Source organism: Leptodactylus fuscus, chromosome 5 (assembly GCF_031893055.1).
Source record: "Leptodactylus fuscus isolate aLepFus1 chromosome 5, aLepFus1.hap2, whole genome shotgun sequence".
NCBI lineage: Eukaryota > Metazoa > Chordata > Amphibia > Anura > Leptodactylidae > Leptodactylus > Leptodactylus fuscus.
This window is the reverse complement of record NC_134269.1, coordinates 191,377,441-191,395,462: the sequence shown is the minus strand read 5'-3', so window position 1 is coordinate 191,395,462 and position 18,022 is coordinate 191,377,441. Positions and strand designations below refer to the sequence as shown.

General features: G+C 43.6%; 1 protein-coding gene across 2 annotated transcripts in view; it reads left to right on the top strand.

Moving 5' to 3' along the window:
* SYNPO (synaptopodin) overlaps positions 1-18,022 on the top strand; it is a 91,005-nt gene that overhangs the window by 42,255 nt on the left and 30,728 nt on the right. Inside the window, exon 1 of one of the 2 annotated variants that reach the window (XR_012716124.1) lies at positions 15,423-15,718. The exons of the other annotated variant lie outside the window; for it this stretch is intronic. The gene's annotated coding sequence lies outside the window, so the exon portion shown is untranslated. Of the gene's footprint in view, positions 1-15,422; positions 15,719-18,022 lie in introns of those variants that run through there. 2 annotated transcript variants of the gene reach the window in all.

Here is an 18,022-nt window from a genome sequence, read left to right as displayed (position 1 = left end):
AATATATTCTTTGAATTACCAGTCAGAAACTGGCACTATATGGCAGTAGCAAGAAATGAGGGTATTTATAACCCCAATATATTCTTTGAATTCCCAGTCAGACACTGGCACTATATGGCAGTAGCAAGAAATGAGGGTATTTATAACCCCAATATATTCTTTGAATTCCCAGTCAGACAATGGCACTGTATACCAGTAGTAAAAATTGTGGGTGCACGTAACCCCAATATATTCTTTGAATTCCCAGTCAGAAACTGGCACTATATGGCAGTAGCAAGAAATGAGGGTATTTGTATTCCCAATATACTCTTTGAATTCCCAGTCAGACAATGGCACTGTATACCAGTAGTAAAAATTGTGGGTGCACGTAACCCCAATATATTCTTTGAATTACCAGTCAGAAACTGGCACTATATGGCAGTAGCAAGAAATGAGGGTATTTATAACCCCAATATATTCTTTGAATTCCCAGTCAGACAATGGCACTGTATACCAGTAGTAAAAATTGTGGGTGCACGTAACCCCAATATATTCTTTGAATTACCAGTCAGAAACTGGCACTATATGGCAGTAGCAAGAAATGAGGGTATTTGTATTCCCAATATACTCTTTGAATTCCCAGTCAGACAATGGCACTGTATACCAGTAGTAAAAATTGTGGGTGCACGTAACCCCAATATATTCTTTGAATTACCAGTCAGAAACTGGCACTATATGGCAGTAGCAAGAAATGAGGGTATTTATAACCCCAATATATTCTTTGAATTCCCAGTCAGACAATGGCACTGTATACCAGTAGTAAAAATTGTGGGTGCACGTAACCCCAATATATTCTTTGAATTCCCAGTCAGACACTGGCACTATATGGCAGTAGCAAGAAATGAGGGTATTTGTATTCCCAATATACTCTTTGAATTCCCAGTCAGACAATGGCACTGTATACCAGTAGTAAAAATTGTGGGTGCACGTAACCCCAATATATTCTTTGAATTACCAGTCAGAAACTGGCACTATATGGCAGTAGCAAGAAATGAGGGTATTTATAACCCCAATATATTCTTTGAATTCCCAGTCAGACAATGGCACTGTATACCAGTAGTAAAAATTGTGGGTGCACGTAACCCCAATATATTCTTTGAATTCCCAGTCAGACACTGGCACTATATGGCAGTAGCAAGAAATGAGGGTATTTGTATTCCCAATATACTCTTTGAATTCCCAGTCAGACAATGGCACTGTATACCAGTAGTAAAAATTGTGGGTGCACGTAACCCCAATATATTCTTTGAATTACCAGTCAGAAACTGGCACTATATGGCAGTAGCAAGAAATGAGGGTATTTATAACCCCAATATATTCTTTGAATTCCCAGTCAGACAATGGCACTGTATACCAGTAGTAAAAATTGTGGGTGCACGTAACCCCAATATATTCTTTGAATTCCCAGTCAGAAACTGGCACTATATGGCAGTAGCAAGAAATGAGGGTATTTGTATTCCCAATATACTCTTTGAATTCCCAGTCAGACAATGGCACTGTATACCAGTAGTAAAAATTGTGGGTGCACGTAACCCCAATATATTCTTTGAATTACCAGTCAGAAACTGGCACTATATGGCAGTAGCAAGAAATGAGGGTATTTATAACCCCAATATATTCTTTGAATTCCCAGTCAGACAATGGCACTGTATACCAGTAGTAAAAATTGTGGGTGCACGTAACCCCAATATATTCTTTGAATTACCAGTCAGAAACTGGCACTATATGGCAGTAGCAAGAAATGAGGGTATTTGTATTCCCAATATATTCTTTGAATTCCCAGTCAGACAATGGCACTGTATACCAGTAGTAAAAATTGTGGGTGCACGTAACCCCAATATATTCTTTGAATTACCAGTCAGAAACTGGCACTATATGGCAGTAGCAAGAAATGAGGGTATTTATAACCCCAATATATTCTTTGAATTCCCAGTCAGACAATGGCACTGTATACCAGTAGTAAAAATTGTGGGTGCACGTAACCCCAATATATTCTTTGAATTCCCAGTCAGAAACTGGCACTATATGGCAGTAGCAAGAAATGAGGGTATTTGTATTCCCAATATACTCTTTGAATTCCCAGTCAGACAATGGCACTGTATACCAGTAGTAAAAATTGTGGGTGCACGTAACCCCAATATATTCTTTGAATTACCAGTCAGAAACTGGCACTATATGGCAGTAGCAAGAAATGAGGGTATTTGTATTCCCAATATATTCTTTGAATTCCCAGTCAGACAATGGCACTGTATACCAGTAGTAAAAATTGTGGGTGTATATAGCCCCAATTCTATTGCTAGGGGACTTGCAGGGTATTTCTGGGGTGAAGGTGGGGGGGCACACCGTTGGAACGGGTATCGGGGTATATATCGGGTATACGGGAATACACTGACAGTGTATTCCATTCAGGATCCTGGGAAAGCTGGGTTGCGGCGATTGAGCCCGTCAGTGCCACGTTACACTGACAAGCTTCTCCCTGGAATTTAGCTCTTATAAGAGCTGTTGGTTGTCTTCTCCTTCCTATCCTAGCCTGTCCCTGCCTACCCAGAATCTAAGCCCTAGCTAGCTGGACGGAAACCTCCGTCCTCGGTGAATTGCAAGCTCAGAATGACGCGAAGCTGGGCGGCGCTGTTCTTTTAAATTAGAGGTCACATGTTTTCGGCAGCCAATGGGTTTTGCCTACTTTTTTCAACGTCACCGGTGTCGTAGTTCCTGTCCCACCTACCCTGCGCTGTTATTGGAGCAAAAAAGGCGCCAGGGAAGGTGGGAGGGGAATCGAGTAATGGCGCACTTTACCACGCGGTGTTCGATTCGATTCGAACATGCCGAACAGCCTAATATCCGATCGAACATGAGTTCGATAGAACACTGTTCGCTCATCTCTAGTTATTTATAGTTTTATTTTGGCTTCTTTTGAAGTCTAAACTATTTGCACCATCAGATGCAACTACCAAGGTCTTTATCCTGAAGCTTTATCTACCAAGGCTTTCAGACCTCCATGTCTCTTGTGGTTTATAAATAAATAAACTGACAACAGTAACTGGGTGTTGCTTATGGAATTATATTTGGCAGTCAAGGCCAGTTGTAGATGTGTACATAAGGGAGGGAATACAACAACATAACTGAAATGTCATAAGTGCTACATGCTATACTGCAGCTGGTGAGGAAAAAGGAGGCTAGAAGGTCGAATGAGTTTCCCCGTATGCACAAAAATGTGTCTGGCCATTCACCCAGTATGATTTTGGGATAAATGGTTTATACAGTAATAAACAAAAAACATGGCTACCATTTTCCAAAAACAGCGCCACACCTATCCCCAGGTTGTGCATGGTACTGCAGATCAGCCCCATTGATTTTAATGGACTTGAGCTGTAGACACTACTGATGGAGAAGGGTGCCATTGTTTATGGAAGTAAGTGGCCATGTTATGTGCAGGTGTAGATAGCGGGTGACCATTCAATATGGACTTTACTGTATGGAGTAACTTCTAAGTGTCAAAATTGCAGGAATGGGGAGAAGAACATCGGCAGCCATCTACAATTTTTTTCTTAAAGGGATTGTCCAGCCAATCAATTTTTTTTTTATTTTTTTTTAAAGAAAGCTTAGGTTGACATTAAAAAAAAATTATATATTGCTCCAAATGTGCATTTCCTTCGTGACTACCATATATTGTCTGATCCCTAGTGTAAAGAAATTTGGGGTATCCTGACTTCTGCCCTCATTGGATATAAAACATTCTCTTCTGTTTTCTCATCACTTAGAAGTAATTATTTTCTATAACTTGAACTTGGACTTTTTGGATATGGTTAACGTTGACCTTTGCCTTCACGTGTGTGAACCACCATATGTACCATCTGTTCATACAACATCTATGTATCATAAGCAAAGCCTTAGGGAACATTTGATTTTAATAAGCGGTGTGTGACACAGCTGGAAGTTACTTTACCCCTGCACGGACCCTCTGTGGCCCTCCTGTGCATTACCAGTGTTGTGTTACTCTGGAAAGGACCCCGTGAGGGGTGTGTTGTTCTGTGCGGATTGCCTCATACGGCGCCACATGACTGGGCACCCGGGGATTTTCTCTGTAATTGTCTATTTAATTACTTTACAGTTAATGTGAATTCCCTTTTATATTTATCTGCAGATTTGTAATGTTTTGGCAGGAGAAGGTTTACAAGTTTATTGCCAAAGGGGTGTGTAAGTATTTAATATACCCCCTGGTACTCGAAGAGTTGAAGGAGATAGTTACTGTACTCTCCAGTTTAGACAAGTTCTTTCTGAAGTCATTACCTCCTTTGAAGACTATCACAGGCAATTTTGGCAGTAGCAGTTTTTGATGGAGGTCATGACACTTGGTCCCGTAGGTCAGCGGGACTGCCGTCTTGTCTCTAGACCTGCAGTTGGCAATAATTCAGTATTAGTTGTAGTAACTGCACTATATCCTGAGCAGGGGCTCAACCTAAAATATAGGCCCTTATACATTCTATTCAATGAAGATGTCAAATCGGAACAAAATTTAGATTCTGGTGGGATTTAACATTTTGCATTTTGTGTATTGTGTGCACTCCCACCATGCCGAATAGTGCAGTTTTTCCATCATTTGTCTAAAACACAGAGTACCGTACTTTAGAGAAAATCAAAGCCTCCTCCATGATGCAGGTTCCTGACTCTACCCCCATAATAGTTCAGGAGGGACTGGAGCTGGTCAAGTTATCTCCCTGAGAACTTATAATAATGATAATATAGTGATTAGAGGGGCCCCTGGATAGGTCCACATCACCCATAAATACCATCATGGGGCTAACCTGAGATGAACACCCACTACACGTCTAATAGTAGATAACACTATGTAACACTACCTCTAGAATTTTTCTACCAGTAGCATATAAATCTAAGCCATTAACACGCCAGAGATGGATGTCCTGTAACTATAACTATAGCAGTCTCTTTAGGGGCTCAAGCTGGGCACACTCAGGTACAACAAAATTGTAAAGAATAATAAGGTGGTAGTTTTCTGCTGTCTAGCACTACTGTATGGCACTGGTATCCAAACCTTAAAATGTTACGGCCACTTACGCTGCTGTTTCAGGTATCTGTCATCAGGAGGTGGGGGCCTGTCTCATTTTGCTAAGGAACCCCATGAATATCTTGTGTAACACTAACATCTGACTGGTAGTAATAACACATACGTGCTTCTTACAGTTATTGTTATGGTCTAGCATTTGTTTGTTTTGTAAGTTATGTAAGACTAGCCTGCCTATGACTTCGTCTGCGTGTCGTTGGCCTATATTCAGCAAATTGCTGCCATCAAAAAGGTTTAAAGGTGTTTTCCCATCCAGTGTGTTAGCACTGCCTGGAGCAGATCAAATAATATACAAATGCAAATATACACAATCCACTGAGGGTTAGCTGAGTGTTTACATAGAGAGATAACAGACCTGGTTGAGATAACTTGAGATAAGGTGCTGCAAGAGCAGTGTAATATAGTTTGTGAATATAAATTCATAACAGTCCTGAAGCCATGTCATTTACCAGGATAAAAAGTAGCCTATGTGTTAATCAAGGTTACAAACTATCTATGGGGAGCAGAGGAGTAGCAAGGAGGCATTATGACAGAAAAACATGGGGCAGAATTTCTCATGTATATTTCACATGGTAGTTTTTAATAGTATTTACAGGGAGCATAGAAAGAGACCTCCTGATGACACAGCAACCCATGCTAGAAATAAGAAGTCATACTATTGAGTTAAAAAAATATCCCTAGAGTGTTCTTATAAGAAACCCTCTCAAAAACAATGATGGATTCTCAAATACAAGCCTGATATCTGTAGCTCAACGTACACATTTATACATATGATGTATTACTGAGCCTTTATCTACAATGAATTAGCTACACAAATTCCTAAATATCCTCTCAGGCCTCTCAATTAGATTTAGTGGTCAGCCGGGCAAAAACTGAGCCAACACTGAGCTATAGAATGGCCTTTCATTGTGAATACAGAAGATAGAGCTTCTTCTGTGCATTCAGAGACCATCAATCACATGTGCAGCCCTGATGTAACCCTAGACTCTGCTGATACAGGCTGGATGTCACAGTGACAGGGCAGCGTCTGGTACAGGAATACTGCTAGGCAGCCTCATGTCTTATTGCAGATAATAGGATAGTAATGGATATGTTAGTCCCGTCTATTAACATAGATCTGATCCACTGTTATTAAAAGTGAACTTTAGTTTTAATTACTGATCAAATTAGAAATGTAAAAATATTTGGTGGGTGATGTCATATTGTAAAATACTGGGTTTAGTAGTTTAAGTAGAGTGATAGGTCCATTAAAAGGTGATTTGTTAGATGGAGTAGCTGCTACTTGACAGCTGCTCCCTCCTCTGTGATCTGTAGTTAATGTTCCTCTTGGTCTCTATGGGGTTTCATAATAATGCACCTCTCCATCCAGGGAAAGCAGCAGTATTTTGGGGTAAAACTGGTATTGTTTGAAATTTTACTGTAAATTTCAAAGACCATAAATAGCAATTTCACACTGTAATGGCTATTTAGCATCTGAACTGACAGATGAAGAAGCTGTGAAACTTTCAAGTGGTTGACTATTAAAGGGGTTGTCCCATAACAAGGATCCTATCTATACTGCTAGTTTATGTGGATATAAGACTTTTCCTAAATACATTGCTCCATTCCCTTGAGAGCTTAAATTACAAACTATTCCTCTGTCTTTAACACCTGAGGGCTTCAGAAAGGCGGTGCAATGTTAGTTAACTGATCAACAGGTGAATGTATAAAGCCTTGAAACAATGAGAACTTATGACCCTGCTAATGACAATTGGAACACACAAAAAAGGGTTCTTTTAAAAGGGGTGTGGCCTAAATTTAGGGGGCGTGGTTTGTCAGTTGCAGCTCTTGTACATAACTATCAAAATTTGAATTCAAAATTCTGGCATACAATTGTCCCCAACATTACCCAAGAACAGGCCTTTTGAAGCAAATTACCATAAACCCCACCCCTGCTTAAAGTATACCTCCAGTTATAAAACAAGTTTTAATGATTAAATAGTACAGATTACTATAAGAAACTTTGTAATATATCTTATTATGGAAATCTATTTTCTTCTCCACTTATCAGGATGAGTTTCTTTTTACATAGAAATCTATGGAAGGGAAAAGAAGAGTGCTGGGAAAGACATATAAATAACTTCTGCACTCTACTATTCTGTATGACAACTTTTTAACACTGCTATGTTTCAAGATAAGACTCTACCACTGCGCAGAATGAGGCAATAAACCAATTAACAGCCTCCTTTTCTGCTCTCCATAGACTTCTATGTGTAAGGGGAATACAGAGACTGACTCTATATAAACAAACAGTCTGAGTGAAGATGAAGAGGAGGAGGAGAGAAGTCTGATAAGTGGAGAAGGAAATAGATTTAGTTAATTAGATGTATTACACAGTTTTTATATACTCTTGTACTATTTCTGTATAGTTCTTTTATATTTGGAGGTACACTAACATTTTACATTGTATCTGATACTGCAGCTGATTTCCAATCTTTGAGACATACTGCAGACCCCATTTGTAATATGTGATTATTAGGGCACATTATACTCTTTTCGGTGTCCTATTTGCTCCAGCGGTATGTCACTTAGTACTTTGTACAGCAGGTTAGTGAGGTAATGTGAGATATGACAGAGCAGTCATGAGTCTGAGTACATTGACCTCACACTTCTCAGGTAACTCAGCATTCAGGTGCACTGTATATATGTATGAATAATTGATATACATTCTCCAGATTGAAAGCTTCTATGGAGACAGAACATCAATGGAGCAGATGTAAGATGAGAGGACGTGTGAACAGACTGATGGTAGAAGCCGGGGGAGTCTCGATCAACACATGACATTTACTTTATTCAAGTCATAGAATTTTTTCTTTCCTCCATAGAGATCAATGGAAATGTCACGCTTGTCACACACCGCTGTCAGTGTCTATAGACATCTATGATGTCAAACCATGTAAACCACCCACAGGTTCTTATCGACCAGGGGTTTAGTGTCTCATATAGACCACACCATCCATGCCCACATTAAAAAAAAACAAAAAAACAACAAACCTTTATACTTACCTAGAGAGTCTTTTGAGTAATATCGGACTCCTCTTTGGTGCTCCCAGCGCCTGTACAATTCTTCAGTGAAGACAGGGACATACACCATGGCTTTAATGCGCATGCGCCCAAGGTCCAGCCATTCTGCTCCGGGTTTACTTAAGAACTGCACCGGCACAGAGAACCAGGTAAGTATAAATTATTTTTATTGTGTGGGTACAGATGGTATTAAAAGAGGGATATTTAGGACATTAAACCCTTGGTTCATCATGACCTGTGGGTAACCCAAATATATACCTCCCAACTTTTGAAGAACTGAAAGAGGGACAGATTTAGCCACACCCACTTTTGTGTTGACTCCGCCCATTCTCATTAACTTTCCATGTACTCGCACACAGTATAATCCTCCTACAGTCACCCGTAAATTATATGTCCCCCCTCTATCTTTCCCCCAGTTTCATATACACCCTTCATCTGCCCCAGTTTCATGTCCCCCCTCCATCTCTGCCCCCAGTTTCATTTCCCCTCCATCTCTGTCCCCAGATTCATGTCCCCTCCATCTCTGCCCCCAGATTGATGTCCCCTCCATCTCTGCTCCCAGATTCATGTCCCCCCATCTCTGCCCCCAGATTTATGCCCCCCCATCACTGCCCCCAAATTCATGCCCATTTCTGCCCCCAGATTCATGTCCTCTCCATCTCTTCCCCGATTCATGTCCCCTCCATCTCTGCCCCCAGATTCATGTCCTCTCCATCTCTGCCCCAGATTCATGTCCCCCCATCTCTGCCCCCAGATTCATGTCCCCCCATCACTTCCCCCAGATTCATGCACCCCATCTCTGCCCCCAGATTCATGTCCCCACATCTCTGCCCCAGATTCATGTCCCCTCCATCTCTGCCCCCAGATTCATGTCCCCTCCATCTCTGCCCCCAGATTCATGTCGCCTCCATCTCTGCCTCCAGATTCATGTCCCCTCCATCTCTGCCCCAGATTCATGTCCCCCCTCCATCTCTGCCCCCAGATTCATGTCCCCCTCCATCTCTGCTCCCAGATTCATGTCCCCTCCATCTCTGCCCCCAGATTCATGTCCTCTCCATCTCTGTCCCCAGATTCATGTCCATCCATCTCTGCCCCCAGATTCATGTCCCTCCATCTCTGCCCCCAGATTCATGTCCCCACATCTCTGCCCCCAGATTCATGTCCCCTCCATCTCTGCCCCCAGATTTATATCCCTCCATCTCTGCCCCAAGATTCATGTCCCCTCCATCTCTGCCCCCAGATTCATGTCCCCTCCATCTCTGCCCCCAGATTCATGACCCCTCCATCTCTGCCCCAGATTCATGTCCTCCCATCTCTGCCCCCAGATTCATGTCTCCACATCTCTGCCCCCAGATTCATGTCCCTCCATCTCTGCCCCCAGATTCATGTCCCCACATCTCTGCCCCCAGATTCATGTCCCCTCCATCTCTGCCCCCAGATTTATATCCCTCCATCTCTGCCCCAAGATTCATGTCCCCTCCATCTCTGCCCCCAGATTCATGTCCCCTCCATCTCTGCCCCCAGATTCATGACCCCTCCATCTCTGCCCCAGATTCATGTCCTCCCATCTCTGCCCCCAGATTCATGTCTCCACATCTCTGCCCCCAGATTCATGTCCTCTACATCTCTGCCCCCAGATTCATGTCCCCTCCATCTCTGCCCCCAGATTCATGTCCCCTCCATCTCTGCCCCCAGATTCATGTCCCCTCCATCTCTGCCCCCAGATTCATGTCCTCTCCATCTCTGCCCCCAGATTCATGTCCCCTCCAACTCTGCCCCAGATTCATGTCCCCTCCATCTCTGCCCCCAGATTCATGTCCCCTCCATCTCTGCCCCAGATTCATGACCCCTCCATCTCTGCCCCCAGATTCATGTCCTCCCATCTCTGCCCCCAGATTCATGTCTCCACATCTCTGCCCCCAGATTCATGTCTCCACATCTCTGCCCCCAGATTCATGACCCCTCCATCTCTGCCCCCAGATTCATGTCTCCACATCTCTGCCCCCAGATTCATGTCCTCTACATCTCTGCCCCCAGATTCATGTCCCCTCCATCTCTGCCCCCAGATTCATGTCCCCTCCATCTCTGCCCCCAGATTCATGTCCCCTCCATCTCTGCCCCCAGATTCATGTCCTCTCCATCTCTGCCCCCAGATTCATGTCCCCTCCATCTCTGCCCCAAGATTCATGTCCCCTCCATCTCTGCCCCCAGATTCATGTCCCCTCCATCTCTGCCCCCAGATTCATGTCCCCTCCATCTCTGCCCCCAGATTCATGTCCTCTCCATCTCTGCCCCCAGATTCATGTCCCCACATCTCTGCCCCCAGTGTCATGCCGTCCTCTCCATCTCTGCCCCCAGACTCATGTCCCCACATCTCTGCCCCCAGATTCATGTCCCCACATCTCTGCCCCCAGATTCATGTCCCCTCCATCTCTGCCCCCAGATTCATGTCCTCTCCATCTCTGCCCCAGATTCATGTCCCCCCATCACTTCCCCCAGATTCATGCACCCCATCTCTGCCCCCAGATTCATGTCCTCTCCATCTCTGCCCCCAGATTCATGTCCCCACATCTCTGCCCCCAGATTCATGTCCCCTCCATCTCTGCCCCCAGATTCATGTCTCCACATCTCTGCCCCAGATTCATGTCCTCTACATCTCTGCCCCCAGATTCATGTCCCCTCCATCTCTGCCCCCAGATTCATGTCCCCTCCATCTCTGCCCCCAGATTCATGTCCCCTCCATCACTGCCCCCAGATTCATGTCCCCTCCATCTCTGCCCCCAGATTCATGTCCCCTCCATCTCTGCCCCCAGATTCATGTCGCCTCCATCTCTGCCTCCAGATTCATGTCCCCTCCATCTCTGCCCCAGATTCATGTCCCCCCTCCATCTCTGCCCCCAGATTCATGTCCCCCTCCATCTCTGCCCCCAGATTCATGTCCCCTCCATCTCTGCCCCCAGATTCATGTCCTCTCCATCTCTGTCCCCAGATTCATGTCCATCCATCTCTGCCCCCAGATTCATGTCCCTCCATCTCTGCCCCCAGATTCATGTCCCCACATCTCTGCCCCCAGATTCATGTCCCCTCCATCTCGGCCCCCAGATTTATATCCCTCCATCTCTGCCCCAAGATTCATGTCCTCTCCATCTCTGCCCCCAGATTCATGTCCCCTCCATCTCTGCCCCCAGATTCATGACCCCTCCATCTCTGCCCCAGATTCATGTCCTCCCATCTCTGCCCCCAGATTCATGTCTCCACATCTCTGCCCCCAGATTCATGTCCTCTCCATCTCTGCCCCCAGATTCATGACCCCTCCATCTCTGCCCCCAGATTCATGTCCTCTCCATCTCTGCCCCCAGATTCATGTCCCCACATCTCTGCCCCCAGATTCATGTCCCCTCCATCTCTGCCCCCAGATTCATGTCCCCTCCATCTCTGCCCCCAGATTCATGTCCTCTCCATCTCTGCCCCCAGATTCATGTCCCCACATCTCTGCCCCCAGTGTCATGCCGTCCTCTCCATCTCTGCCCCCAGACTCATGTCCCCACATCTCTGCCCCCAGATTCATGTCCCCACATCTCTGCCCCCAGATTCATGTCCCCACATCTCTTCCCCCAGTGTCATGTCGTCCTCTCCTTCATCTGCCTCCAGTTTCACGTTCCACCTCCACATTAAACTTACCTTCTCCTCGTTCCCCCACTGCACTCTGCGCGCCTCTCTCTCTCACTGGCGCACAGTTGTAGACGTCATCACATTGCGTCTACAAGCCAGTAGGCGGTGTACAGCGGCGAAACAAGGAGCTGACCTGTGTCAGCTCCTTGCTTCAGCCGCGTATGTGTTCAACTCAGATCTGCGTCCTCTGGACGCAGATCTGAGTTGAAATCGGGACATACCTCCCTCCAACCGGGACCGCGGGACATGTCACCGGAATCATGACTGTCCCGCGGAAATCGGGACAGTTGGGAGGTATACCAAATAGTCCTGGCAGGATCCCTTTAAAAGGTCAGATATTGACTAGGACTGTCAACTATCACCAGATGGCGCTAGAGCCAGAGGCATTACTTGAAGCTCTTGGGCCCCGATACAAAATCTGCAGTAGATCCCCTACCTATCTTGTGTTATTTAGGATACAGGTATATTTTATGGGACAGAGCAATCTTTGGGTTCACCTCAGGGTCCACATGTGTTAGTGACTGCTACTTCTGCACATAATATACAGTAGCTACTCCCCTATTCATAGTAGCATTGTGTGGCCTTTAAGACTCCAGTCCTTATGCCTTCATAATTCTCTTGCTAAGGAGAACCAGTACAATTCCCACATTGACCTTTCATGAAGCCGAACCAGTCTTGTGCCCTGCACTTATGTATCAGTTGTCTGCAGATGACTGTCTGGTTTGACTTACTGTATATCCAAGGCCTGAGTAATGGTCTGGACATTGACTTTTAAGATTGCTACCGTACCTTCCACCGGATGGAGCAAGAAGCATAGCCTACCATAGATGTGCATCTACTGAAATAAGGATACGTAGTGGGTCGGACAATAGGACAACAGGCAGAACCAAACATTGTAGGACAACAGACATAAGAATCGGAAATGAATAATTTTTGTCTGTGCTCAGATCATTGTCCACCTTCTTAATTTCGGGTGCTGTCCGGGGCTTCAAAGGTGTGTCCCAGCCCTTGTCTCTTCTTCTGACAATTGGAAGGAGGCAGGGGAGATGTAGTGATGTCACTACATGGTGTCTGCTGCACCCGAAGTGACAGTAGTAGAGACCGAAGTGGACTTTGAGGGGCCAGGTTGGTTGGGGTTGAGTACAATTTTCTTTCCTTTTGTATCTTATAGAGTGGAGATAAAGTGAGGGGACATTATATATAATGCTGTGACCATATCAAGGGGACATTATACTGTGAGCTGCAACTAGGCTGCAAAGAGACGTTATACCGTGTGGGGATCACAAAATGCATGATACCATGGGCTACATGGTGGCTCAGTGATTACCACTGCAGTCTTGCAGTGCTGGAGTCCTGGTGTTCAAATTCCACCAAGGGTAAGAAATGTGTGAATCATGATACTTACAGGACCATACAATCCCTCTATGATCAGTGCCATGAGGGGCCACACGGTGGCTCAGTGTACTGCAGCGCTGGAGTCCTGGTGTTCAAATTGCACCAAGGGCAAAAAAACCATATGCAAGGAGTTTGTATGTTCTCTCCATGTTTGCATGGATTTCCATCCCATATTCCAAAAAAGACATACTGATAGGGAAAAATGTACATTGTGAGCTCTATGTGGGGCTCACAATCTACATTTAAAAAAACAAAAACAAAGCATGATACCATGTCGGGACCAATAAAGGACCATTTAGTATGGACAGGGCTAGAAGCATGGTTTATAATATGAAAATTTCAGTTCGAAATTTGGGAAGCTTGTTCATTATGTCTCTGATTAACTCAATTTATAATCTCACTGATATGGGAATTTCCAAACAGAACATAACCCATAGACAATGCCCGTAAACTCCCCTTATCATTTAATCTCCAATATCTCTGTAAGCTGGTTTTGGCAGCTGGCTACTTGTAACACGCCAATATCTCATATTTGCAACATTCCCATGGAATGTGAGAGCTTTTGTTGTGTGTGAGACAAATAGACGAAGCAGAGGTGTGCAAAGGTGTGTCTCAGAGCAAAGAAGAAAGATGAGACTGGCCATCGGAAAAATACACACTATAGATGTAGCTGTGTGGGCGCCAATCGTAACATGAAATAATGCAAGCAGTAATGTCACAGTAACATGTCTGCCACATGGTAACCCCACAAACACAGACACTGTACCTTCTTAGAGAAATGGGGTCTTTATGTAATGTGACTCAATGTGACCGTAGTTATAGAAAGTGCTGCACCAGCAGTCACTACCAGGACCTGGACCTTAGGCTGGGTTCACGCGGGGTTTTTTGGTCCGGAAACTGAGGCAGAGGCAGCCTCAGTTTCCGTACCAAAAAACGGGTAGCTGCGACTTGATGCCGGTGCAGTGCGCACTCCGCTCCGGATTAGGCCAAATGAAAGGGCCTAGTTGGGATTGTCGTCAGACGGATTTGCGAGGCGATACCGCCTGAAGAATGAGCATCTCGCTTCTTTTTTTCTGGGAACCAGAACAAACGGCTCCCTGAGAAAAGAACTGGCCGGCTCCCATTGAATTCTGAGCAATCCTGACCAAAAAATTACGTATGAACTCAGCCTAAGGGTACCCCAAAGGTACTTCTGCAACAAAATGCTACCACTATAGTAGGTAGGGCCCTATTAAACATGTTACATGGCTGTAAGCTACACCTCCTATATACATGAATGCTGGTTTGGCTGAGAGTCCATGTTATTTCAGTGTGGAGAGGGCAACAAACCACACACCTCTGCTGTTAAGGTTGAACGTTACAGGAGATCCACACTGATTTCAGCTGATGTCACAGCTAAAAAAATCACCAAATTTCAGGTGTTGTGGATGGGATTCTGGCCAATCCCATCCACACACTGCAGAAAAAAATCCGCAGCAAAAATACTAGAAGTTCAAAAACACAAGCGTGCCATTTTCCATATAGGTATAAGGGTGTATTAACACGATGTCTTTTGGCTCGTAATTTGGCACGGAAATAGCAAAATAGCACCGCGTATACGGTCCCGGCTCCCATTGAAATCAATGGGAGCGTATACGGCCCGCAAAAGCTCCCACGGCGTCTATGTGCCAAATTACGAGCCAAAAGACATTGTGTGAATGCACCCTAAGAGAAACAGAAAGCCTGCAGAGGGAACCTCTGCAGACTATCTGTCCAACCCACACCAGAAAAAAAGCGATAAGTTTCCTCTACAGTCTTTTCTGCAGTGTTTTTTAGCTGAGGCTCGCTATGTGGGGACTTAACCTAAAAACTTTGTGCTGTTAGAAAACAAAAACATAAACCGTGAATAACAGACACAATTCACCTAAATGCAAAAAAATTTGAAAATTGCATGCAAACATAAAAAAAAAAATCACATAAATATAAAGCCATATGAATCACGGAAAAAAATTACTTGAATAAACTGAACAAAAAAAATGTTCTAGTCCTCAAAACCGCATGTACAAAAAAATGTATCGGGTCCAGAAATCGGTAAAAAGAACATTTTTGAAGTTATGATAGTCCCGACCTTCTTTCCATCCAGAAATTGCTAGATGTGCACGTGCCTGAAAAGAAAAGCACTTTAAAAAGTTTGCTCGAATATGGAAGGAAATTTCCAAAACAGAGGGGAAAGCCTAGTGAGAGGCTCAGGATAGTTGGAAGCAGAGGAGAGGGAGGCATCGAGCAGGAAGACTGCGTCAGCAGGCCCGGATCACTGTGGTGAGAAGAGGTATTTTGACAGACACAGCCAGTTGCAGAGCACATACAGGACATCCAATCTGTCTGTGCTTAGCAGAGGAGGGGAGTGCTGTTAAATGGAGCAAGTCTAAAGACTGCAAGCACAGACTGACAAAGAGACAGCCCCGGATCACAGAGACTCTGCGAGAGGTGAGACTGCTGCTGTGTACAGATGCAACAGGTGTGGGGACTGGAGGGAAGAAGACGTCTCTATAAAACACAAGGAATTACTAGAAGTTAGGGATACATTGTATACATCTACAGCTGGAGGGGAACTACAACTCCCAGCAGGAGGTTTATTTCCTAACGTTAATCTCCGCCACCCTTGGGATTACTGATGTCCGAAATAACCCAAAAGATCTAACCACTCTTATTATCATTTCCTAGTAATATGAGCGTATACATGTGTAATAATAACATACAGTATATATAGTAACTATCCCCAGTGTGTCTACTAGGATTTCTTTATTTGCTATGTACTTGATGGGTTCTATAGTCTCACCCCGAGGGCAGATACACGAGAGCGATCATTATATCCCAACTTTATCAGTGCTAATGGCTGCAGGGCAGATGGAGATACGCGGTATATTTACTTAGGTATGTCTGTACAGCTGTCACATTAACAGTATGGATTGATGGCAGTGCTAGTGTATACATGGAAGTCCTTAGTGGTGTATGACCAGATGTATCATATCGCCATGTGTCTCATTCCATATGAGCGTATTGATTAAATGATTGATACTATCACAAATGGACAGATAGTATTAGCTGCTGTTAGTAGGATATCAGTATATACAGCACTAGTAGTTGTTGTGGAGTAATATTACAGTATATAAATCACAGGTCATTTTCATGGCATTGTATAACAGTATATAGAGCACTGGTAATTGATATGGAGTATTTTGACAGTATATAGAGCACTTATACATGTGAGGAGTATTATGACAGTATATAGAGCACTGGTAATTTCTATGTGATAGTATCACATATTATGTTAGTACTAATCTGTGGGATCACTAGTGTGTATAGAAGCATCACAATCTATATGATTGTGCTTGTCGGTAGTATTACTAGTGTGTATTAACATCACATACTATATGGCATTATGTATCGGTGTCATCACTTGTGTGTGTCACTGTATTATATTTTATTATATAGTAATAACTGATGGCAGTAGTATATGTAGTAATATCAGAGTCTATATGAAAATACTTATTGGTGGCATTACTAGCGTGTATTGAAGTATCACTTTATATATGATAGTATTTATTGGTGGCATCACTAGTGTGTATATTAGTATCACATTGTATATGACAAAATTTGTTGGTTTCATCACTAGTGTAAATAGTAATATTCCATTATACTGTATATGATAGTATTTATTGGTGGTATTAATGGCATGTATAGTAGTATCACATGATGGTATTTATTAGTGGTATTACTAGTGTGCACAGAAGTATCTTACTTTATGTCATAGTACTTAATTGTGACATTACTAGCGTGTGTAGTAGTATCACATTTTGTGGAATAATTGGTGGCATCACTAGTGGTTGTTTTAGTCTTACATTCTGTATGATGGAAGTAATCAGTGGCATCACTAGTGGTTGTATTAGTCTTATGTTCTGTATGATGGAAGTAATGGGTGGCATCACTAGTGGTTGTATTAGTCTTACATTCTGTATGATGGAAGTAATCGGTGGCATCACTAGTGGTTGTATTAGTCTTATGTTCTGTATGATGGAAGTAATGGGTGGCATCACTAGTGGTTGTATTAGTCTTACATTCTGTATGATGGAAGTAATCGGTGGCATCACTAGTGGTTGTATTAGTCTTACATTCTGTATGATGGAAGTAATCGGTGGCATCACTAGTGGTTGTATTAATCTTACATTCTGTATGATGGAAGTAATCGGTGGCATCACTAGTGGTTGTATTAGTCTTACATTCTGTATGATGGAAGTAATCGGTGGCATCATTAGTGGTTGTATTAGTTTTGCATTCTATAAGATGGAAGTAATCAGTGGCATCATTAGTGGTTGTATTAGTCTTACATTCTGTATGATGGAAGTAATCGGTGGCATCACTAGTGGTATTATTAGTCTTTACATTCTATATGATGGAAGTAATCGGTGGCATCACTAGTGGTTGTATTAGTCTTACATTCTGTATGATGGAAGTAATCAGTGGCAACACTAATAGTTGTATTAGTATTACATTCTGTATGATGGAAGTAATCAGTGGCATCACTAGTGGTTGTATTAGTCTTACATTCTATATGATGGAAGTAATCGGTGGCATCACTAGTGGTTGTATTAGTCTTACATTCTGTATGATGGAAGTAATCGGTGGCATCACTAGTGGTTGTATTAGGGCTAGTTCACACGTGAACTGCCCGCGCGGGTTTTGACACAGAGAGAGACGCGGCGAGCCGCGTCTCTCTCTTGTCAAAACCCG